Genomic DNA, 24,700 nt, shown 5'->3' with positions numbered 1-24,700 from the left:
TCACCCTACTGTACGACCTCACAATACCATATTATAACCATACTGAGGGGCCTCACCATACCACATTATTACCATGCTGAGGGACCTCACCATACCATATTATCACGCTACTGAGGGCCCTCACCATAACATATTATTACCATTCCATATTATCACCATACTGAGGGACCTCACCATTCCATATTATCACCATACTGAGGGCCCTCACCATAACATATTATTACCATAACATATTATTACAATTCCATATCATCACCATTCCATATTATCACCATACTGAGGGCCCTCACCATAACATATTATTATTATTCCATATTATCACCATTCCATATTATCACCATACTGAGGGACCTCACCATACCATATTATCACCATACTGAGGGACCTCACCACACCATATTATCACCATACTGAGGGACCTCACCATACCATATTATCACCATACTGAGGGCCCTCACCATACCATATTATCACCATACTGAGGGACCTCACCATACCATATTATCACCATACTGAGGGACCTCACCATACCATATTATCACCATACTGAGGGACCTCACCATTCCATATTATCACCATACTGAGGGCCCTCACCATAACATATTATTACCATTCCATATTATCACCATACTGAGGGACCTCACCATAACATATTATCACCATACCATATTATCACCATACTGAGGGACCTCACCATACCATATTATCACCATACTGAGGGGCCTCACCATACCATATTATCACCATACTGAGGGACCTCACCATACCATATTATCACCATACTGAGGGACCTCACCATACCATATTATTACCATACTGAGGGACCTCACCATACCATATTATCACCATCCTGAGGGACCTCACCATACCATATTATCACCATACTGAGGGCCCTCACCATAACATATTATTACCATACTGAGGGACCTCACCATACCATATTATCACCATACTGAGGGACCTCACCATACCATATTATCACCATACTGAGGGACCTCACCATACCATATTATCACCATACTGAGGGACCTCACCATACCATATTATTACCATACTGAGGGACCTCACCATACCATATTATCACCATACTGAGGGACCTCACCATACCATATTATCACCATACTGAGGGACCTCACCATACCATATTATCACCATACTGAAGGACCTCACCATACCATATTATCACCATACTGAGGGACCTCACCATACCATATTATCACCATACTGAGGGACCTCACCATACCATACTATCACCATACTGAGGGACCTCACCATACCATATTATCACCATACTGAGGGACCTCACCATACTGAGGGACCTCACCATACCATATTATCACCATACTGAAGGACCTCACAATACCATATTATCACCATACTGAGGGACCTCACCATACCATATTATTACCATACTGAGGGACCTCACCATACCATATTATTACCATACTGAGGGACCTCACCAATCCATATTATCACCATACTGAGGGACCTCACCATACCATATTATCACCATACTGAGGGACCTCACCATACCATATTATCACCATACTGAGGGACCTCACCATACCATATTATCACCATACTGAGGGAACTCACCATACCATATTATCACCATACTGAGGGACCTCACCATACCATATTATCACCCTATTGATGGGCCTTACCATACCATATTATTGCCATACCTTACCATTACCATACTGAGGGACCTCACCATACCATATTATCACCATACCATATTATCACTCTACTGAGGTTATGGTGAGATAACATTTGACAAAAATTGAAAGTAATTTCGTGAGCCAATGCTAACTCGTGTTATTGCAATGACTGGAATTCTACCGCTACAGCTGGCATGCTTCGACCTTCAACTTCCCTCAACCTGCGATGCAGATATCAGTCATCTGACACTGGGTAAGTAGAGAAAGTGCTTAATTGCCAAAATAACGCAATATCCCTTTTACACAACCTTCCCTCTGACGCAATCAGTTCTGCCTCAGCAATCTCCAGGCATTATTTTATTTTTTAGCTGTTAACCTTGTGCTCTTTTTCCAAAGTTTCCAAACTCTTCTGTAAGTGCGGGTAGTTCATGCTTATTTGTCAAGCAGAGCCTTTAACAGCTGTGCTTGCTGTGGAATGTGTACTGAACTCCAGGCCAATGCTTTGTGCATATTGCACCCAGTTCCCACAGAAGTTGTCCGATTTACCGGGGAAACTAGCTGGGAGCCTATTGCACATTGTTCTATAAGGGGTTAGGAACTTGGCTACTGTCCCTCTTTCCCCTCCCTCTGCCCTGCATAAATTCCCTGTTTCTCCTTCCTCTGCCCTGCATTAATTCCCTGTTTCTCCTTCCTCTGCCCTGCATTAATTCCCTGTTTGTCCTTCCTCTGCCCTGCATAAATTCCCTGTTTGTCCTTCCTCTGCCCTGCATTAATTTCCTGTTTCTCCTTCCTCTGCCCTGCATTAATTCCCTGTTTGTCCTTCCTCTGCCCTGCATAAATTCCCTGTTTGTCCTTCCTCTGCCCTGCATTAATTTCCTGTTTGTCCTTCCTCTGCCCTGCATTAATTCCCTGTTTCTCCTTCCTCTGCCCTGCATTAATTCCCTGTTTCTCCTTCCTCTGCCCAGCATTAATTCCCTGTTTGTCCTTCCTCTGCCCTGCATTAATTCCCTGTTTGTCCTTCCTCTGCCCTGCATTAATTCCCTGTTTCCCCTCCCTCTGCCCTTCATTAATTCCCTGTTTCTCCTTCCTCTGCCCTGCATTAATTCCCTGTTTGTCCTTCCTCTGCCCTGCATTAATTCCCTGTTTCTCCTTCCTCTACCCTGCATTAATCCCCTGTTTCTCCTTCCTCTACCCTGCATTAATTCCCTGTTTCTCCTTCCTCTACCCTGCATTAATTCCCTGTTTCTCCTTCCTCTGCCCTGCATTAATTCCCTGTTTGTCCTTCCTCTGCCCTGCATTAATTCCCTGTTTCTCCTTCCTCTGCCCTGCATTAATTCCCTGTTTGTCCTTCCTCTGCCCTGCATTAATTCCCTGTTTGTCCTTCCTCTGCCCTGCATTAATTCCCTGTTTGTCCTTCCTCTGCCCTGCATTAATTCCCTGTTTCTCCTTCCTCTGCCCTGCATTAATTCCCTGTTTCTCCTTCCTCTGCCCTGCATTAATTCCCTGTTTGTCCTTCCTCTGCCCTGCATTAATTCCCTGTTTCTCCTTCCTCTGCCCTGCATTAATTCCCTGTTTGTCCTTCCTCTGCCCTGCATTAATTCCCTGTTTGTCCTTCCTCTGCCCTGCATTAATTCCCTGTTTCTCCTTCCTCTACCCTGCATTAATTCCCTGTTTCTCCTTCCTCTACCCTGCATTAATTCCCTGTTTCTCCTTCCTCTACCCTGCATTAATTCCCTGTTTCCCCTTCCTCTACCCTGCATTAATTCCCTGTTTCTCCTTCCTCTGCCCTGCAGAATTACCTGTTTCTCCTTCCTCTGCCCTGCATTAATTCCCTGTTTCTCCTTTGACCCTACATAAATTCCCTGTGTCTCCTTTGCCCCTACATAAATTCCCTGTTTCTCCTTTGCCCCTACATAAATTCCCTGTTTCTCCTTTGCCCCTACATACATTCCCTCTCTCCTTTGCCCCTACATAAATTCCCTGTTTCTCCTTTGTCCCTACATAAATTCCCTGTTTCTCATTTGCCCCTACATAAATTCCCTCTCTCCTTTGCCCCTACATAAATTCCCTGTTTCTCCTTTGCCCCTACATAAATTCCATGTTTCTCCTTTGCCCCTACATAAATTCCCTGTTTCTCCTTTGCCCCTACATAAATTCCTTGTTTCTCCTTTGCCCCTACATAAATTCCCTGTTTCTCCTTTGCCCCTACATAAATTCCCTGTTTCTCCTTTGCCCCTACATAAATTCCCTGTTTCTGTCTTTGCCCCTACATAAATTCCCTGTTTCTCCTTCCTCTGCCCTGCATTAATTCCCTGTTTCTCCTTTCTCTACCCTGCATTAATTCCCCCTCTCTCCTTCATCTACCCTGCATTAATTCCCCCTCTCTCCATCCTCTGCCCTATATTAATTCCCTGTTTCTCCTCCCTCTTCTTAACTTTCTTGCCGTTCTCCGTCTCTCCATAGTTATCTCCCTCTGTCCTGTTCTTTCTTTACTCTCTCCGTCCTGTCTTCTGTCTCTAGTGTTGAAGGGGACAGGGTATTTCACCTCTCTCTCTCTCTCTCTCTCTCTCTCTCTCTCTCTCTCTCTCTCTCAATTCAATTCAATTCAATTCAATTCAAGGGCTTTATTGGCATGGGAAACATGTGTTAACATTGCCAAAGCAAGTGAGGTAGACAACATACAAAGTGAATATATAAAGTGAAAAACAACAAAAATTAACAGTAAACATTACACATACAACAGTTTCAAAACAGTAAAGACATTACAAATGTCATATTATATATATATATATATATATATATACATATATATATATATACATATATATATATATATATATATATATATATATATATACACATATATACACAACGTACAAATAATTAAAGGACACAAGATAAAATAAATAAGCATAAATATGGGTTGTATTTACAATGGTGTTTGTTCTTCACTGGTTGCCCTTTTCTCGTGGCAACAGGCTCTCTCTCTCCCTCTCTCTCTCTCTCTCTCTCTCTCTCTCTCTCTCTCTCTCTCTCTCTCTCTCTCTCTCTCTCTCTCTCTCTCTCTCTCTCTCTCTCTCTCTCTCTCTCTCTCTCTCTCTCTCTCTCTCTCTCTCTCTCTCTCTGTGTCTCTCTCTCCTTCTCTCTCTCTCTCTCTCTCTCTCTGTCTCTCTCTCTCTCTGTCTCTCTCTCCTCCCTCTTTATTCTCTATCTCTCTCTCTCTCTCTCATTCTCCCTCTCTCTCTGTCTCTCTCTCCTCTCTATTTATTCTCTATCTCTCTCTCCTTCTCCCTCTCTCTCTCTCTCTCTCTCTCTGTCTCTCTCTCTGTCTGTCTCTCTCTCTCTCTCTCTCTCTCTCTCTCTTCTCCCTCTCTCTCTGTCTCTCTCTCTCTGTCTCTCTCTCCTCCCTCTTTATTCTATATCTCTCTCTCTCCTTCTCCCTCTCTCTCTCTCTCTCTCTCTCTCTCTCTCTCTCTCTCTCTCTCTCTCTCTCTCCTCCCTCTTTATTCTCTATCGCTCTCTCTCTCTCCTTCTCCCTCTCTCTCTCTCTCTGTCTCTCTCTCTGTCTCTCTCTCTGTCTCTCTCTCTGTCTATCACTGACTTTTTGGGGAAATTGGTTGATAATGTCTTTCCTCTCAAATGGAAGAGATTGGAAATGTAATAATAATAATAATTATAAATGCTTCACTCCACAAGCAGATGGTGATATTTGACAGTGTGTCTCCACACTCTCTTCCTTCTAGCATATTCTGGCCTCAGAGAATTACATCAAAGTGGGGAGAGTTTTTGTTAACACAAATTGAGATATTTTGAGGATAATCTTGAGTATTGAGTATTGAAAAGAAAGATGTTTGCGTTGATGTTTGGCATTGTATTGTAACATTCCCTGTTGTAACCTAGATCTCTCTCTCTCTCTCTCTCTCTCACTCTCTCTCTCTCTCTCTCTCTCTCTCTCTCTCTCTCTCTCTCTCTCTCTCTCTCTCTCTCTCTCTCTCTCTCTCTGTCTGTCTGTCTGTCTGTCTGTCTGTCTGTCTGTCTGTCTGTCTGTCTGTCTGTCTGTCTGTCTGTCTGTCTGTCTGTCTGTCTGTCTGTCTGTCTGTCTGTCTGCAGTACACGCTCAGAAGAGCAGGTGGCTTCTACAAACTTCAACGAGCCTGTCAACCAGGTCAGCCATTTGTTATTCACATCACCTCAAGTTCTGTTTACCTGAGCTGTCAGCCAATGACTGGTCCCTTCACAGCATCATTCCAAAGACCACCACTAAGTGGAACACTCTGCCTCTGAGTAGGGTCCATACTTATAGAGCCCACGAGGGACACCTCTCCACTAGTAGCATATGGCTGTGTCCATATGGAGAGCAACAGCCATTCCAGCCTCATATGTCTGACCTGTCTCTTCCGCTCTCTGTCATCTCTCTGGAGAGGAGGTTGACTCTGTCAGCTCTCTGGAGAGGAGGTTGACTCTGTCAGAAATCTGCTGGGGTCCAACAGGGTGTTTGTGTTGTACAGTATTAACCTCTCCAAAGGCTGTATTCTGTAACCTTACCCTTTGATAATCACCACCAAATGAGAGAGAGAGAGAGAGGACACATCACTGAGAGAGATGGACACATCACTGAGAGAGAAGGGGCACATCACTGAGAGAGATGGACACATCACTGAGAGAGAAGGGACATATCACTGAGAGAGAGAGAGGACACATCACTGAGAGAGATGGACTCATCACTGAGAGAGATGGACACATCACTGAGAGAGATGGACACATCACTGAGAGAGAAGGGGCACATCACTGAGAGAGATGGACACATCACTGAGAGAGAAGGGACATATCACTGAGAGAGAGAGAGGACACATCACTGTGCGAGATGGACACATCACTGAGAGAGAAAGGACATATCACTGAGAGAGAAAGGACACATCACTGAGAGAGAAGGGGCACATCACTGAGAGAGAAGGGAGACATCACTGAAAGAGATAGACACATCACTGAAAGAGATGGACACATCACTGAGAGAGAAGGGACATATCACTGAGAGAGAGGACACATCGCTGTGAGAGATGGACACATCACTGAGAGAGATGGACACATCACCGAGAGAGAAGGAACATATCACTGAGAGAGATGGACACATCACTGAGAGAGAAGGGACATATCACTGAGAGAGAAGGGACACATCACTGAGAGAGATGGACACATCACTGAGAGAGATGGACACATCATTGAGAGAGATGGACACATTACTGAGAGAGAAGGGACACATCACTGAGAGAGATGGACACATCACTGAGAGAGAAGGGACACATCACCGAGAGAGAAGGGACACATCACTGAGAGAGATGGACACATCATTGAGAGAGATGGACACATCATTGAGAGAGAAGGGACACATCACTGAGAGAGATGGACCCATCACTGAGAGAGAAGGGACACATCACCGAGAGAGAAGGGACACATCACTGAGAGAGATGGACACATCATTGAGAGAGATGGACACATCATTGAGAGAGAAGGGACACATCACTGAGAGAGAAGGGACACATCACTGTGAGAGAAAGGACACATCACTGAGAGAGAAGGGACACATCACTGAGAGAGATGGACACATCATTGAGAGAGAAGGGACACATCACTGAGAGAGAAAGGACACATCACTGCGAGGGAAGGGACACATCACTGAGAGAGAAGGGACACATCACTGAGAGAGAAGGGACACATCACTGTGAGAGAAGGGACACATCACTGAGAGAGATGGACACATCATTGAGAGAGATGGACACATTACTGAGAGAGAAGGGACACATCACTGAGAGAGATGGACACATCACTGAGAGTGAAGGGACACATCACTGAGAGAGAAGGGACACATCACTGAGAGAGAAGGGACACATCACTGAGAGAGATGGACACATCATTGAGAGAGATGGACACATTACTGAGAGAGAAGGGACACATCACTGAGAGAGATGGACACATCACTGAGAGTGAAGGGACACATCACTGAGAGAGAAGGGACACATCACTGAGAGAGAAGGGACACATCACTGAGAGAGATGGACACATCATTGAAAGAGAAAATGGACACATCACTGAGAGAGAAGGGACACATCACTGAGATGTCACCATTCTCTACCCTAAAGAGGCCAAAAATGACACATCGAGGAAAGCTTTTAAACAGAAACTACTAAAGGGGAGGCCAGAAACACTTTTTGCAGACCTCTACAAAAACGGTGACGTGAGTAATCTCATCTTCCTCACTGACCAGCCAAATGCATGGCACTCAGCAATCTGCTCTCACTATCAATCCATAAAGAAAGAGGGAATCTGTAATGGGTGGAAGCTGATAATCAAAGAGACAGATGACCCTAACAGCACCATGATAACAATCAACCTCTACAAGACTGCAAGGCAACATTGGTGCAAGGCAACATTAGGCTGTTAGAAACAGACTTTCAGACCATGAAGGAGAGAGCAGAGAGAGAGAAGGACACCACCAGTGACATGCCCTCCCACAAGACAAACTCCACCAGCACCACTCTCACCTCTACTCTCCCCACCCAAAAAGGCACATCCAGCACCATAGTGGAGGACAAGCCCCAGGAGGAGAGCGACCCCCTCAGTGCAGAGCAGGCTCAGGCCCTCCTTACCACCATCAATCAATCAATCAATCAATTTTATTTATATAGCCCTTCGTACATCAGCTGATATCTCAAAGTGCTGTACAGAAACCCAGCCTAAAACCCCAAACAGCAAGCAATGCAGGTGTAGAAGCACGGTGGCTAGGAAAAACTCCCTAGAAAGGCCAAAACCTAGGAAGAAACCTAGAGAGGAACCAGGCTATGTGGGGTGGCCAGTCCTCTTCTGTGCCGGGTGGAGATTATAACAGAACATGGCCAAGATGTTCAAATGTTCATAAATGACCAGCATGGTCGAATAATAACAAGGCAGAACAGTTGAAACTGGAGCAGCAGCACAGTCAGGTGGAATGGGGACAGCAAGGAGTCATCATGTCAGGTCGTCCTGGGGCACGGTCCTTGGGCTCAGGTTCTCCGAGAGAGAGAAAGAAAGAGAGAATTAGAGAGAGCATATGTGGGGTGGCCAGTCCTCTTCTGGCTGTGCCGGGTGGAGATTATAACAGAACATGGCCAAGATGTTCAAATGTTCATAAATGACCAGCATGGTCAAATAATAGTAAGGCAGAACAGTTGAAACTGGAGCAGCAGCATGGCCAGGTGGATTGGGGACAGCAAGGAGTCATCATGTCAGGTAGTCCTGGGGCATGGTCCTAGGGCTCAGGTCAGTTGAAACTGGAGCAGCAGCATGGCCAGGTGGACTGGGGACAGCAAGGAGCCATCATGTCAGGTAGTCCTGGGGCATGGTCCTAGGGCTCAGGTCCTCCGAGAGAGAGAAAGAAAGGAGAGAATTAGAGAACGCACACTTAGATTCACACAGGACACCGAATAGGACAGGAGAATTACTCCAGATATAACAAACTGACCCTAGCCCCCCGACACAAACTACTGCAGCATAAATACTGGAGGCTGAGACAGGAGGGGTCAGGAGACACTGTGGCCCCATCCGAGGACACCCCCGGACAGGGCCAAACAGGAAGGATATAACCATGGCTGCCATGAGGGATGAGTTCACCAAACTGGAGGGGGAGGTGGTCCTACCCAGGGAGAGCGTGAGCAAACAGCAACCAGACAACCACACCTTAGAGGAGCTCCTAACCAAGGTGTGGACAGAGCAGGACAGCAGCCTTGCAACACAGCTGAAAGAGGTTCAGCAAGAGGGAGACGGACTCACGAGAGAGCTGGCTGATCTAACAAAGGAGGTGAGAGAGCTCCAAAGACAGGCAGAAGAGTAATAACAATCTGACCACACTAAGAGAGGAGCTGCAGGAGAGAAAGAGAACAGAGGACAGGTTGCAGGAGCAGCTAGAACACCACTCTATGACCTGCCCTCACACAGCAGAGGAGCCCAGATCAATCAGCCAGGCTTCCCCAGCCCTGCCTGCTGCACCCCTCCTCCCCAGCCCACAGAACAGCCTCCCACTGACAGCGGCACCGGCACCGGCACAGACCAGCCACAACCCAGCTCCAACACCCACCAGCCCCCCCCCTGCCCCCTCCAGTCCAGAAGAAACACTGGCTGACATTGTCCTGTTGATGGACTCAAATGGGGAGTTTGTTCAGGAGAAGAAACACAAAACGAGAAAGGTGTGGTGCCCAACAACGCAGAGTGCAACGCAGAGGCCCATCTCGGAACTCCAAGCCACATAATCATACATACCGGAAGCAACGACCTGCGTGCTCAGCAGGACAGGATGGCGACTTCACTACGGGGTGTGATTGAGAAGGCCTCCGCAATCTTCCCCAACTCAAGAATCGTGGTGTCAACCCTTCTACAGAGGAAGGACTTCCACCCTGCCACAATCCAAAGAATAAACGCCAGCCTATCCCGGGACTGTGCCCTGTGACCCAATGTACACCTGGCCCACGATCGATCTGGACTGTCTCTATGACCATGTTCACTTGTACAGGGAGACAGTCCCCATCCTTGCCAAGACTCTCAAGGACATCGCTTTAAACCGTAGTCCGACCTCTCCATCCAGGAACATCGGAGCAATCTCCACCCCGCAAGATCACCGGGACAACACCCCGGACCAGCACCCTGGAACCCCCAGCAATGACCACAGCACCACCAACCTCAATGCCCACCACAGCCAGCGCAGCACAGACCACCCCAGCCCAGCTTCAGAGCCACCCAGACGAGGCCTCCCACCCCCTGCCCCTCACCGCAGACCCACACTTGGAGGAGCCACAGACCAGCAGGCAGAGCTACGCACAGGGTGTGAGAGGTGCAACTGGCCCAGCCCCCACCAACCAAATGAGTGACATTAAACAAATGCTGAGTCTACTATGCTCACATGTGATAGGCCGAGGGTCATGGTAAGATGAGCACAAGAACTCCACCATCCTCACACTACACACACAAGTGGCACGACACAAATTAATGACATCTTAAATGATAAACAAATCACATTTGCATAATAAGAGTTTACTTTAATTGAAAAATCATATTTTCATAGTTCTTGTTGGATTGTGAGTGTTTGTCTCATTTTGAAGGTAAAGAAAGAATATTTTTACGTTGCATGTTGGAATTTACAAGGATTGAAGTCCTCTGCTTTTGGACTAAAGAGCAGAAACCCAGACTTCCTGAAAGAAATTGATGATGTTGATATTGTAGTACTACAGGAAACATGGTGCAGAGGTGATGATTCCACTGGCTGTCCACTAGGTTATAGGGAGAGAATCATACCATGCACTAAATTAAAAGGAATCAGACAGGGCAGAGACTCAGGGAGAATGCTAATATGGTATAAATCTGAACTAATTCATTCAATCGAATTGATCAAAACAGGATAATTCTTTATCTGGTTAAAAATCAACAAGGAGGCCATCGGGGTGGCAGCGTAGCCTAGTGAGTTAGAGCGTTGGACTAGTAACCGGAAGGTTGCGAGTTCAAACCCCCGAGCTGACAAGGTACAAATCTGTCGTTCTGCCCCTGAACAGGCAGTTAACCCACTGTTCCCAGGCCGTCATTGAAAGAATATGTTCTTAACTGACTTGCCTGGTTAAATAAAGGTAAAATTAAAAATTTAAATCTTGACAGATAAAAGTGTCTTCCTCTGTGCCACATACATTCCCCCCTCAGAGTCACCCTACTGCAATGAAGAGAGTTTCTCCATTCTAGAGGGGGAAATTAGTCACTTTCAGGCCCAAGGCAACGTACTGGTCTGTGGAGACCCGAATGCTAGAACAGCAGAAGAACAAGACACTATTAACAGTCATGGGGATAAACACCGACCAGGAAGCAACAACCTTTCCCTCCCCACATACCCCCCAGAAACAACTATGACAAAGTGCAAAAACAAAAACAGAGTACAGCTCGTGAAGCTCTGTGGAACACTGAGTCTGTACATAGTCAATGGTAGGCTGAGTGGGACTATTTTGGTAGGTACACCTACAGCTCATCCCTTGACAGCAGCACTGTAGACTACTTCCTCACCGACCTAAACCCAGAGTCTCTCAGAGCCTTCACAGTCAGCCCACTAACATCTCTCTCAGACCACAGTAAAATCACAGTGTATCTGAGAAGAGCAGAACCCAACCATGAAGCATCACGGCCCAATAAATGACATGGTACGAAACAGGCCTGTAGACATCTACCAAAAAGCAATTAGTAGCCAAAAAATACAATCTCTCCTGGACAACTTTTTAGCCTTAGCATTCTCCTACAGCAATTAAGGTGTAAATTTGTCTGTTTGGAACATAAACTTTATATTTGACAAATTAGCCTCCTTGGCTAATTTAAAGAAGCATAAGAGCAAACCAGAAATAACAGATAATCAAAAATGGTTTGATAATGATTGCAAACATCTATGAAAGTCATTGAGAAATATATCTAATCAAAAACACAGAGAACCAGACAGCTAAAATATACACCTTCAATATGGGGAAACACTGAAGCAATACAAACACACCCTAAGAACAGCACATTAGAAATCAGCTGGATGGAATTGAGGAATCCACAGAATCAAACCACTTCTGGGAGAATTGGAATAAATTAAACAAACCTTATCATGAGGAATTGGCTCTCCAAAATGGGGATATGTGGAGAAATCACTTTGCAAACCTCTACAGCAATATAACAAAGAGCCCAGAACAAATATATACAAGAAAAAATACAAATCATTGAATCAGCAGTCAGAGACTATCAGAATCCTGTGGATACCCCAATTACAGAAGAAGACTATCAGAATCCTGTGGATACCCCAATTACAGAAGAAGACTATCAGAATCCTGTGGATACCCCAATTACAGAAGAAGACTATCAGAATCCTGTGGATACCCCAATTACAGAAGAAGACTATCAGAATCCTGTGGATACCCCAATTACAGAAGAAGACTATCAGAATCCTGTGGATTCCCCAATTACAGAAGAAGACTATCAGAATCCTGTGGATTCCCCAATTACAGAAGAAGACTATCAGAATCCTGTGGATACCCCAATTACAGAAGAAGACTATCAGAATCCTGTGGATACCCCAATTACAGAAGAAGAATTATTGGAAAAACGATGCACTCTCCAACCCAAAAAGGCCTGTGGTGCTGATGGTATTTTAAATTAAATGATCAAATTTACGGACCACAAATTCAAATGGGCTATACTCAAACTCTTCAACATTATCCTCACTGCAGGTATTTTCCCCGATATTTGGAACCAGGGATTGATCACACAAATCTATAAAAATGGAGACAAATTTGACCCAAATAATTACAGAGGAATTTGCGGTAACAGAAACTTGGGGAAAATTCTCTGCAGTATTATAAATAGCAGATTACATAATTTCCTTGACGAACACAACGTCCTGAGCAGAAGCCAGATTGGGTTTCTAAAAAATGATCGTACAACAGACCACATTTACACCCTCCACACTCTAATTGACAAACAAGTAAACCAAAACAAAGGAAAAATCTACTCGTATTTTGTAGATTTCAAGAAAGCATTTGATTCAATTTGGCACGAAGGTCTTTTTTATAAACTAATAGAAAGTGGTATTGGAGGGAAAACATATGATTTTATTAAATCAATGTACACTAAAATCAAATGTGCGGTTAAAATTGGCAACAAGCAAACAGACTTCTTCTCTCAGGGACGGGGAGTGAAACAATAAGTCCAACACTATTTAACATCTACATTAATGAATAGGCAAAAACATTTGAATAATCGGCAGCACCTGGTATCACCCTACACAACACTGAAATCAAGTGTCTGCTTTATGCAGATGACCTGGTTCTGCTGTCTCCCACTAAAGAGGGGTTACAGCTGCACCTAGATCATCTTCACAGGTTCTGTCAGACCTGGGCTCTGACCATTAACCACAGGTTCTGTCAGACCTGGGCTCTGACCGTTAATCTAAAAAACCCAAATATAATGATATTCCAAAAAAGGTCTGTAAATAAGGATGACAAATATAAATTATATTTGGACACAGTTCTGTTAGAACATCAACAACTACACATATCTAGGACTAAATATCAGCAACACAGGTAGCTTTTTCATGGCTGTGAATGAGCTGAGAGACAAAGCAAGAAGAGCATTCTATGCCATTAAAAGGAACATTAAAATCAAAATTCCAATTAGAATCTGGCTCAAAATGTTTCAATCAGTTATAGAACCAATTGCTCTATATGGCAGTGAAGTATGGGGTCCAATCTCTAATAATGAATTTACCAAATGGGACAAACATCCAATTGAAATACTGCATGCAGAGTTTTGCAAGACTGTATTGCAAGTGCAAAGAAAACCTCCAAATAATGCATGGAGAGCAGAATGGGGCCAATACTCCCTCCTCATTCGAATAGAAAAAAAGAACCATCAAATTTTACAACCATCTAAAAACAAGTGACCCCAAAACATTTCATCACACAGCTCTACAATGTCAAGAGATGAAACAAGAGAAGAGTCCCCTCAGCCAGCTGGTTCTGAGGCCCAGTTCACCAACCCAAACCAACCCCATAGAGCCTCAGGACAGCACTCAGAAAATCTGGCCCAACCAAATCATCACAAAACAAAAATAAAAATATATCACCTATTGGAAAGACACCACAAGTAAACTTCAATGCTATTTGGCTCTAAACAGACAGTACATGGTGGCAGACTATCTGACCACTGTGAATGAGAGAAAACCGAGGAAAACACTGACTAGGTACAGACTCAGTGAGCACAGTCTGGCTATAGAGACCGGTCGTCACAGACAAACCTGGCTGCCCAGAGAGGACAGGCTGTGCTCACTCTGCTCCAGGGGAGAGGTAAAGACAGAGCTGCATTTCCTATTACACTGTGACAAATACTCAGACCAAAGAGGATATTTCTTTCCCAAAATTATAACTCAATACAAAGAATTTGAAACTATAAAATATAAATAAAAATCAAATATTTATTGGGTGAAAAGCCAAAATGTGCAATTTTGGCAGCCAAATATGTAATGTCAGCCAAAGTAATGTCTATAATATTTCCCATCTTGTTTTGTTTTATCTTTCATACCACATCATGTGTCTTCTCAGTCATGAGAGAGAGACTGTCATTTCAGTCATATTGACGATGGTCCACTACCATTGCTTTAATGTATTGTTGTTCTCATTAATATTGTTGTTGTAGTTGTTGTTAATGGTAATCCCATGTCCACTACTACTATTATTATTGCTGTTGGTCCCACCATTTATTTATATATAAATATATATTTTCATTTTATTTATATCTTTCGATATGTATACTTTGACAATGTAAGTAATAATGAACTTGTCATGTCAATAAAGTCAATTGAATTGAATTGAGAGAGAGAGAGAGAGAGAGAGAGAGAGAGAGAGAGAGAGAGAGAGAGAGAGAGAGAGAGGGGCACATCATCAGAGAGAGAGAGAGAGGGGGCATCACGAGAGAGAGAGAGAGCGAGAGAGAGAACACACCATGAGAGAGAGAGGGGGTACACATCATCAGAGAGAGAGAGAAACAGAGGGGGAGACATCACGAGAGAGAGAGAGAGAGAGAGAGAGAGAGAGAGAGAGAGAGAGAGAGAGAGAGAGAGAGAGAGAGAGAGAGAGAGAGAGAGAGAGAGAGAGAGAGAGAGGGGACACATGAGAGAGAGAGAGAGAGAGAGAGGGACACATGAGAGAGAGAGAGAGAGGGGACACATGAGAGAGAGAGAGGGGACACATGAGAGAAAGAGAGGGGACACATGAGAGAGAGAGAGGGGACACATGAGAGAGAGAGAGAGGGGTAAATCACAAGAGAGAGGGAGGGGATACATTGTGAGATGACACATTTTGCACATGGGAAAATCTGAAGTGTGCAAGTGAGTTTTCCCCGATCATTGTGTTTGCTAACCAACACCATTCCTCTCCATACACACACGTCTACACAAATATGATTAAACCTTATTGCCATCTGTGCAGTCAGTGCACTGACAGTTCTTTCATTACAGAAGCTTATTGGCCCCAAATAAATGATTTCTATGATTGGCCCATCGTCAGTCTTCTGTTTTCCCATTGGAGGCTGTGACAGTCAACACTGCTGAAGTTAGGCCGCCACACATGCTCTAACAGCTGGCTGTGTGTCTCATCGGGAATGTGCAGAGGATCACAGTGGGCTCAGACTGCCACATCCCCCTACTGATCCTGTGTTCACTCTTTGTTTTTTTAGAGCCTTTTAGGAAATACAGATAGGTCTAGCCCCCCCTCGGTTAGAGGCCATGTTGCTAATTCTAACACTTGCATTTACATTTGAGTAATTTAGCAGATGTTCCTAACGAAGCAATTAGAGTGATGTGTCTTGCTCAAGGGCTCATCAACAGAATTCTAACCACCGTCCTTTTGGTTACTGGCCAAACGCTCTTAACCGCGAGGCTACCTGCTGCCCTTGTGCTGCTGCTAATACTAACCTGTTGTATATGTTTCCTGTTAAAAGATAGCCTCCCAGGAAGCGGTCTAATAGCCAAGGTAGCCTGTCTGGACTGTCCACACCTGTGGCCGGAGCTGATCACCATCCTGCAGGAGTCAGTGAAGGATCAGGACAGGCCACAGCAGAACAGGGCTCTGCTCACCTTCCACATCACCAAGACCCTCTCTTCCAAACGACTGTTTTAGGGCGTAAGGACGACTGCCTGCCATTAGATCTCCTTCTCTTTTTACATGGACTTCTCTCACCCCACTTAAAAAATAAGAATTATTCTGAGCCTCGTTATCTCCTTCCAAGGCAGCAGCTACAATTCCTTGGGCCCAACCACGATTACCAATTACATACAATAAAACAGTACATAACACAACACGTAATTACACACCACTCTTCCATAACATATCTACAATACAACATAAATAATAGAGCAAAATAGCAGTATTAAAGTGTATGTGTGTAGAGTGCGTGTGTTAGCATGTGTGTGTGTGCCTGCCCGCAATGTTCCATAAGGTGTGCACCCGCACATTGGCTAACCGGGCTATCTGCATTGTGTCTCACCACCCACCAACCCCTCTTTTACGCTACTGCTACTCTCTGTTCATCATATATGCATAGTCACTTCAACCATATCTACATGTACATACTACCTCAAACAGCCTGACTAACCGGTGTCTGTATGTAAGCTCGCTACTTTTATATCCTCGCTACTGTATGTAGCCTGTCTTTTTACTGTTGTTTTATTTCTTTACTTACCTATTGTTCACCAAACACCTTTTTTGCACTATTGGTTAGAGCCTGTAAGTAAGCATTTAACTGTAAGGTCTACCTACACCTGTTGTATTCGGCACAAGTGACAAGTAAACTTTGATTTGATTTGATTTGTAGTTTTATCTGTTTTTTCAATCTGATTTTACTGCTTGACTGTTACATGATGTGGAATAGAGTTCCATTTAGTCATGGCATGGCTCTACGTAGTACTTTGTGTTTCCCAGAGTCGATGTCCTAACCGACTTGCCAAAACTATAGTTTGTCACGGCCTGATCTGTTTCACCTGTCCGTGTGCTTGTCTCCACCCTTCTCCAGGTGTCGCCCATCTTCCCCATTATCCCTGTGTACTTATACCTGTGTTTTCTGTTTGTCTGTTGCCAGTTCGTCTTGTTTGTCAAGCTTACCAAGTCCTGTCAGCTACCTGCCTTTTTTTTTACCCTTGCCTGTCCTGACCTTGTACCCACCTGCCTGACTACTCTACTTGTCCTGGACCCTGATCCTGCCTGCCATCCTTTACCTTTGTCCCACCTCTAGATATTTGACCTCTGCCTACCCTGAGCCTGTCTGCCGTTCGGTACCTTTGTCCCACCTCTAGATATTTGACCTCTGCCTACCCTGAGCCTGTCTGCCGTTCGGTACCTTTGTCCCACCTCTGGATATTTGACCTCTGCCTACCCTGAGCCTGTCTGCCGTTCGGTACCTTTGCTCCATCTCTGGATTACTGAACTATGCCTGTCCCTGACCCTGAGCCTGACTGCCTGCCTTGACCTGTCATTTGCCTGCCCCTGGTGTTACAATAAACATTGTTACTTCACACAGTCTGCACTTGGGTCTTACCTTGATTCCTGATAATATAGATTCATGTAGTAACAAAAAAGTGTTAAAAAAATCAAATAATATTTTAGATTCTTCACCCTTCGCGTTGATGACAGCTTTGCACACTCTTGGTATTCTCTCAACCAGCTTCACCTGGAATGCTTTTCCAACAGTCTTGAAGGAGTTCCCACATATGCTGAGCACTTGTTTACTGCTTTTCCATCACTCCAACTAATTCCAAACCATCGCAATTGGGTTGAGGTCAGGTGATTGTGGAGGCCAGGTCATCTGATGCAGCACTATATCACTCTCCTTGGTCAAATAGCCCTTACACCGCCTGGAAGTGTGTTGGGTCATTGTCCTGTTGAAAACAAATGATAGTCCCACTAAGCGCAAACCAGATGGGATGGCGTATCTCTGCAGAATGCTGTGGTAGCCATGCTAGTTAAGTGTTTCTTGAATTCTAAATGGATATAAAATATACTTTGATTTGTTTAACACTTTTGTGGTTACTACCTGATTCCATATGTGTTATTTCATATTTTTGACATCTTCACTATTATTCTATAATGTTGAAAATAGTTTAAAAAAAATAAAACCCTTGAATGAGTAGGTGTGTCCAAACTTTTGACTGGTACTGTATATACTGAAAATATAGTTGTCCATCTCTGCCCCAAAGTATCGGCTGGCCCTTGCGTTGACTCTACAAACTCCCCTCTGACTTTTACACTAGTATGCAATGCAGTGTTTTGGCATTAGGCAACTGGAGCTCCAAATTCATAAATCATGAATCATATCCGAGTGCAATTCAGATCTGAGTGCAATTTCCCTCGTCACGTATCTCACCTCTGTGCTTCGAGGCAGGCCTTCTACCTCTGAATGATTCAAACATGTTAAGGAGTGTGTTTGAGTTGCTAGTCCTCCCTATTTAACCTGCCCTCTGGTAGGGGTGTGGATCAGCAAAATAGTCAGTATCTGGTATGACCACTGTTTGCCTCATGCAGCACGAAATATCTCCTTTGCATAGAGTTGATCAGGCTGTTGATTGTGGCCTGTGGAATGTTGTCCCACTTCTCTTCAATGACTGTGCCAAGCTGCTGGATATTGACAGGGAATTGACGGGAACTGGAACACGCTGTCGTACACGTCAATCCAGAGCATCCCAAACAAGCTCAATGGGTGACATGTTTGGTGAGTTCGCAGGCCATGAAAGAACTGGGACATTTTCAGCTTCCAGGAAGTGTGTACAGATCCTTGGGACATGGGGCCATGCATTATCATGCTAAAATATGAGGTGATGGCGGCGGATGAATGGCACAACAATGGGCCTCAGGATCTTGTCATGGTATCTCTGTGCATTCAAATTGGCATTGATAAACTGAAATTGTGTTCGTTGTCCGTAGCTTATGCCTGCCCATACCATAACCCCACTGCCACCATGGGGCACTGTTCACAACGTTGACATCAGCAAACCACTGGCCCACACAACGCTGTACACGCTGTCTGCCATCTGCCCGGTACAGTTAAAATCAGGATTCATCCGTGAAGAGAACAGTTCTCCAGCGTGCCAGAGGTCATCGACGGTGAGCATTTGCCCACTGAAGCAGTCGGGTCAAGACCCTGGTGAGGACAACGAACATGCAGATGAGCTTCCCTGAGATGGTATCTGACAGTTTGTTCGGAAATTCTTTGGTTGTGCAAACCCAGTTTCATCAGCTGTCTGGGTGGCTGGTCTCAGATGATTCCACACGTGCAGAAGCCGGATGTGGAGTTTCAGGGCAAGCATGGTTACACATGGTCTGCAGTTGTGAGGCCGATTGGAAGCACTGCCAAATTCTCTAAAACGACGTTGATGGTGGCTTATGGTAGAGAAATTAGCATTCAATTCTCTGGCAACAGCACTGTTGGACATTCCTGCAGTCAGTATGTCAGTTGCACGCTCCCTCAAAACTTGAGACATATCTGGCATTGTGTTTTGTGACAAAACTGCACATTTTAGAGTGACCATTTATTGTCCCCACCTCTGTAATGATCATGCTGTTTAATAATCTTTTTGATATGCCACACCTGTCAGGTGGATGGATTATTTGGGTAAAGGAGAAATACTTGAAAGGGAGAGCTCCTGCAGATCCAAGAATGCCCATATGCAGGAACACCCCAAATTGTGGGCCTCAACCACACACTATTGGGCCCGTGTGGCAAATGGATTATTTTCATATAGGCCTACTTTAGCTCTGATTGGTTATGACGCATCGGTCTGTTTATTAATGGACTCCTTACTATTAAATTCCAATAGGAAATGTACAGTGAGTATACAAAACATTAATAACACCTGCTCATAGGATGACCAGTTGAATGCAGGTTAAAGCTATGATCCCATATTGACTTGTTATATCCATTTCAATCAGTGTAGATGAAGGGGAGGAGACCGGTTAAAGAAAGTTTTCTAAGCCTTGAGGCAATTGAGACATGGATTGTAAATGTGTGTCTTTGAACAGGGTATGGTAGTAGGTGCCAGGCGCACCGGTTTGTGTCAAGAACTGCAATGCAGCTGGGGTTTTCCAAATTCAACAGTGTCTCGCATGTATCAAGAATGGTCCACCACCTTAAGGACATCAGCCAACTTGACACAGCTGTGGGAAGCATTGGAGTCAACAAGGGCCAGCATCCCTGTGGAACGCTTTCGACACCTTGTAGAGTCCATGCCCAACGAATTAAGGCCGATCTGAGGGCAAAGGGGGAGATGCAACTACTGTATGTGGAAGGTCTTCCTAGTATTTGGTATGCTGAGTGTGTTAAGGTTGTGCGCTACTGGTAAGAAGTCAGGTGCAGGAGAGCAGAGAGTTGTGATCAGGCGCAATATATTTGGTATAAGCAACTGCATCAAAAAAAACTCCAGCCAAAGGCAAAAGTGAATAAGCGCGAAAACACTCACAAAAGTGCAAATTTATGACAATAAACATACTACGGGTCAAAACACGATACCTGGGGAAGCAACCAGTCTGGGGAGTAACACTAAACACGTAACAAAACAATTGCACACAAAGACATGGGGGGGAACAACATTTAATTATGGAATGTAAACAAGACAAAACAAATGGAACAATGAAAAATGGAGCGGCAATGGCTAGAAGGCCGGTGACGTCGACTGCCGAATGCCGCCCGAACAAGGAGGGGAGCCGACTTCGGGGGAAGTCGTGACAGTACCCCCACCCTTGAATCATACCTTGATTACAAATTATGTCATAAAGGAAAACGTTCCTAGCGGACTGAACAGATATGACAGCTGGTTACACAAAGAAAAGGGGGCTGGGTTTGAGTGAAAGAGCGGGAAGACTGGAGAACAAAGGGAGAAGCTATGTCTCTACCGGGCATTAGCTACTCTATCGTAAATACAGAATCTTATGCATTCTAAATGACCGCCCATTTGGAAAAGGAAAATGCAATAAATATTTACTCTGAGCTGTGCCTCGGTAGGTTGGTCTTAGATGCTGGTCGTGTTGGCCAACAGATCTTCCTGTCCTCGGAAGAATGTCTCTGGTGGTAAATTGGGTGCATTGCAGTAACGTCATTGTGTGGTAGACGGGATACTCTGTCTGTCCTTTCCCAGTCCACGCTTGGCGGATGGAGTGAATCAGAGTTCAAATTTCATACCCCGTTGCCATGCTTATATACTCGTGCTATATTCTGGCTGGTATTGTCGAAATTCAACATATTCGACGTGTCGATCGTCCTCTTCACGTGGGAATTCAATGCGAATTTCGTTAGGTAGCTGAGATTGGCTTTGCTCTGGAGGTGTCACCTGTCCTTCTAACGTCAAGGCCGTCGCCTTAATGTCCCCGGAACAGAAAGTTATATTGTCGTCAAGGCTTTAAATAGGAAGGGAGAGGAGGGCGTGGTTCATGGTTTATAACCAATGTCTCTTCACGTGGGCGGGCCAGTGAGTCGGGCCTAATTCACTCATGAAAACCCAATTCTCACATTTTAGAAGCTAAAATCACATTTCATCTCCTCCCAAATAATTTAATATTCAAACAATTAAATTGCACAACAAATCCATGTCAATCTGATAACTATAATGTGTAGACTTTCCACTGTACCGTTTATGTCATCCTATCATTGATGAGAATGTCTCAGATGACAACCGAACTGACATCATATTTATTAAGCAAGAACGCATATGTTCAACTGGTCGGTTTACCAAAATATGGTTCATTTCCCCCCACCTTCTGATATTCCCAGAATCTCTGTTTAACAAAGGCTATTCAAGAGTCCCTCTGTAGAGTCAAGAGAGAGGGAAGGGAGAAAGGTATTTATGGGGGGATCATAAACCTTAACCACAGGCCAACGTCATGACAAGAGGTAGCAGGTAATTGTCCTTCACTGTGATTTGATTTAGACAATGGATAGTCAATGCACGGGTGCAGACCTCCCTCCTTCTTCTTCACGAAAAATAAACTTGAGGAGGCAGGTGAAGTGGAGGACTGAATGTACTCCTGATGCAGGGATTCAGAGACATATGTCTCCATAGCCACCGTCTCCATTTGCTACAGAGGATACACGTGACTCCTGGGAAGTGTAGCTTCTACCAGGAGATTTATCACACAATCCCCCTGTCGATGGGGTGGTAATTGAGTCGCCTGCTTTTTGGAGAAGGCGAGAGCCAAATCGGCATATTCTGGGGGGATGCGCATGGTGGAGACATGGTCTGTACTTTCCACTGTGGTAGCACCAACGGAAACCCCTACACACCTCCCCGAGCACTCTCGCGACCACCCCGTGAGAGCCCTGTTGCCATGAAATGGTGGGGTCATGACGAGCTAACCAGGGAAGGCCTAGTACCATGGGAAACGCAGGAGAGTCAATGAGAAAGAGACTGATTCTCTCCTCGTGACACCCCTGCGTTACCATGACCAGGAAGATGGTGGCTTCCCTGATTAGCCCGGACTCTAATGGTCGACTATCCAGAGCGTGTACCGGGATGGGTACTCCTCAAAGTGGTCCAACGCCATATCCCCTTCTCTCCACACAGCGTTTGCCCACTCCAGAGCACTCCCCAAGACGCACAAGACGAGGGGGGACAATCTCTCTCTTCCCGATGGAGCTGGGTGAATGATGGCCAAGTAGAGGTCCAACTGTAACACGAACCCCTGGCACTCTGCTGCCGTCCTATCATACTCCCTGGGAAGGGAGAGACCCATCCCACTGGGACTGGATACCGGAGGGACGGGTAGAGGTAACCCCGGTTGTGCTGGTCGAGGCGCTGAAGAGACTCCCTGTCTCTCCCAGCGGTCCATGGTCTGGACAACGTGATCCATTGTGGCGCCGAGATGTTGCAGCATATCCGAGTGTTCTCGGACGCGCTCCTCGACTCCTCTGACCGGGGTACCTGCTCCTGCTGACTCCATGGGTGGTGTGGAATTATGCCAAGGTTGTGCTCTACTGGTAAGAAGTCAGGTGCTGGAGAGCAGAGAGTTGTGTGAGTTGTAATTATGGAATGTAAACCAGGTGTGCAGGAAACAAGACAAAACAAATGGAACAATGAAAAATGGAGCGGCGATGGCTAGAAGGCTGGTGACATCGACTGCCGAACGCCGCCCGAACAAGTAGAGGAGCCGACTTCGGCGGAAGTTGTGACAGAGTATAAGTTTTGTGGATATGAAAAAAACATTCTCCTTGCACTGTGAGAAATTAATGCATATTTGGACTAGTCCCCTAGTTGAATCAAGGATACAATTCTTTCTCTGAAAGAAACATTTCATTAACTCCACATTCATGATTTCAAACTTGTTTTTCCTCTCACAGCGTGAGCAAATACTATTTATTAGTCTTATTCTGGAAACCTTGATAGCAGTTATTGCATTTGGGCCAATGGTTCTCAATCGGTATGGACACTTGGACAGAATAATCAAGCTCGTGGGATTTCAATTATTCTTTAGGACGAGGTGTTATTGGTCTGGAAACAACCGTATTGAATCTTTTATGAGAAAATGTAATTTGCTGAGGCCTATTTCTTGTGCACAGACGTATTCAGCAGCAGCCTAATACTCTGTCTCTTTGATGGCGCTGCAGGCAATGATGCTAGAGCAATGATATTCAAATTTGGGGTCACGACACCTAGTGGGAATTGCAGTGCGACAATATACAAATATAAAAACGTTTTTGAGAAAGATAATTTGAAAAGTAAAATGTTATTGAGTAAATCAATGTACTGTATGTATTGGTTATCTTAATTTTGATAAGAGATGAAATGAAGTTTATTTGTTGATGCGAAAATCTAATTTTACCAATTTGTAAGGTTGTGTCATTAGATGTGGCTTGCGGTCTGGTCGCCATAATTTCTCGGCCAAAAGAAAGGGGTCCCCATTGAGCTAGAGCAATGTCTTTTGTTTATGACGAGCAATAGAATACCCATATCCTGTAGGGGGTCGTTCCAGAAACAGGAAGCCTGTGTAGGAAATGAGCTCCACTTTGCTTCGATGGCGTCAGTTGGTTTTGAAGAGAATAATAGGCTATAGTGAGAGCCTTTTTTAAATGTTGTATGCAAATGGGGGAAATTGTTTGGGGTTATTGAAATTTGTTTTGCAGTCATATCCTGGCTCATTGAAATACACGCACGCACACACTCAATCGTTCTCTTTTTCTCCTAGCGCTCTCTCTTGCCTCGCTTTCCCTCCCTCTGTATCTCAGTTCACATTTTCAGTTTGAATAGTAATTTCTCTCTTCAGCTATTTTCTGGTTACTTTCCATTGTTCCAAAAAGGGCAGACAGTATTCTTTCCCTAGTTGTTAGATAGTCCCTCTCTCTGATGGTTTCATAAACCAGCAACAATCTGAAAATAGATTAACTACGCACATTCTGACGTTGCATTATAGATGGACAAATTACTAATGACACAGACCTGTATTTTCAAATAGCACACTATGGTGTCCACAGAATGA

The 24,700-nt window shown here is 44.7% G+C and overlaps 1 long non-coding RNA gene across 1 annotated transcript; it reads left to right on the top strand.

Annotated features, from left to right (window-relative positions):
• Positions 1-7,675: 7,675 nt before the first annotated feature.
• LOC127911930 (uncharacterized) lies at positions 7,676-9,280 on the top strand. Its single transcript, XR_008079824.1, has 2 exons — positions 7,676-8,702; positions 9,051-9,280. It is a non-coding gene; the product is annotated as an uncharacterized LOC127911930 (long non-coding RNA).
• The last annotated feature ends 15,420 nt before the right edge of the window (positions 9,281-24,700 follow it).

The sequence above is a fragment of the Oncorhynchus keta genome, chromosome 25 (genome assembly GCF_023373465.1).
Source record: "Oncorhynchus keta strain PuntledgeMale-10-30-2019 chromosome 25, Oket_V2, whole genome shotgun sequence".
Classification (NCBI taxonomy): Eukaryota; Metazoa; Chordata; class Actinopteri; order Salmoniformes; family Salmonidae; genus Oncorhynchus; species Oncorhynchus keta.
Note: the sequence above shows the minus strand (reverse complement) of the source record. Positions and strands in the feature narration are given on the sequence as shown.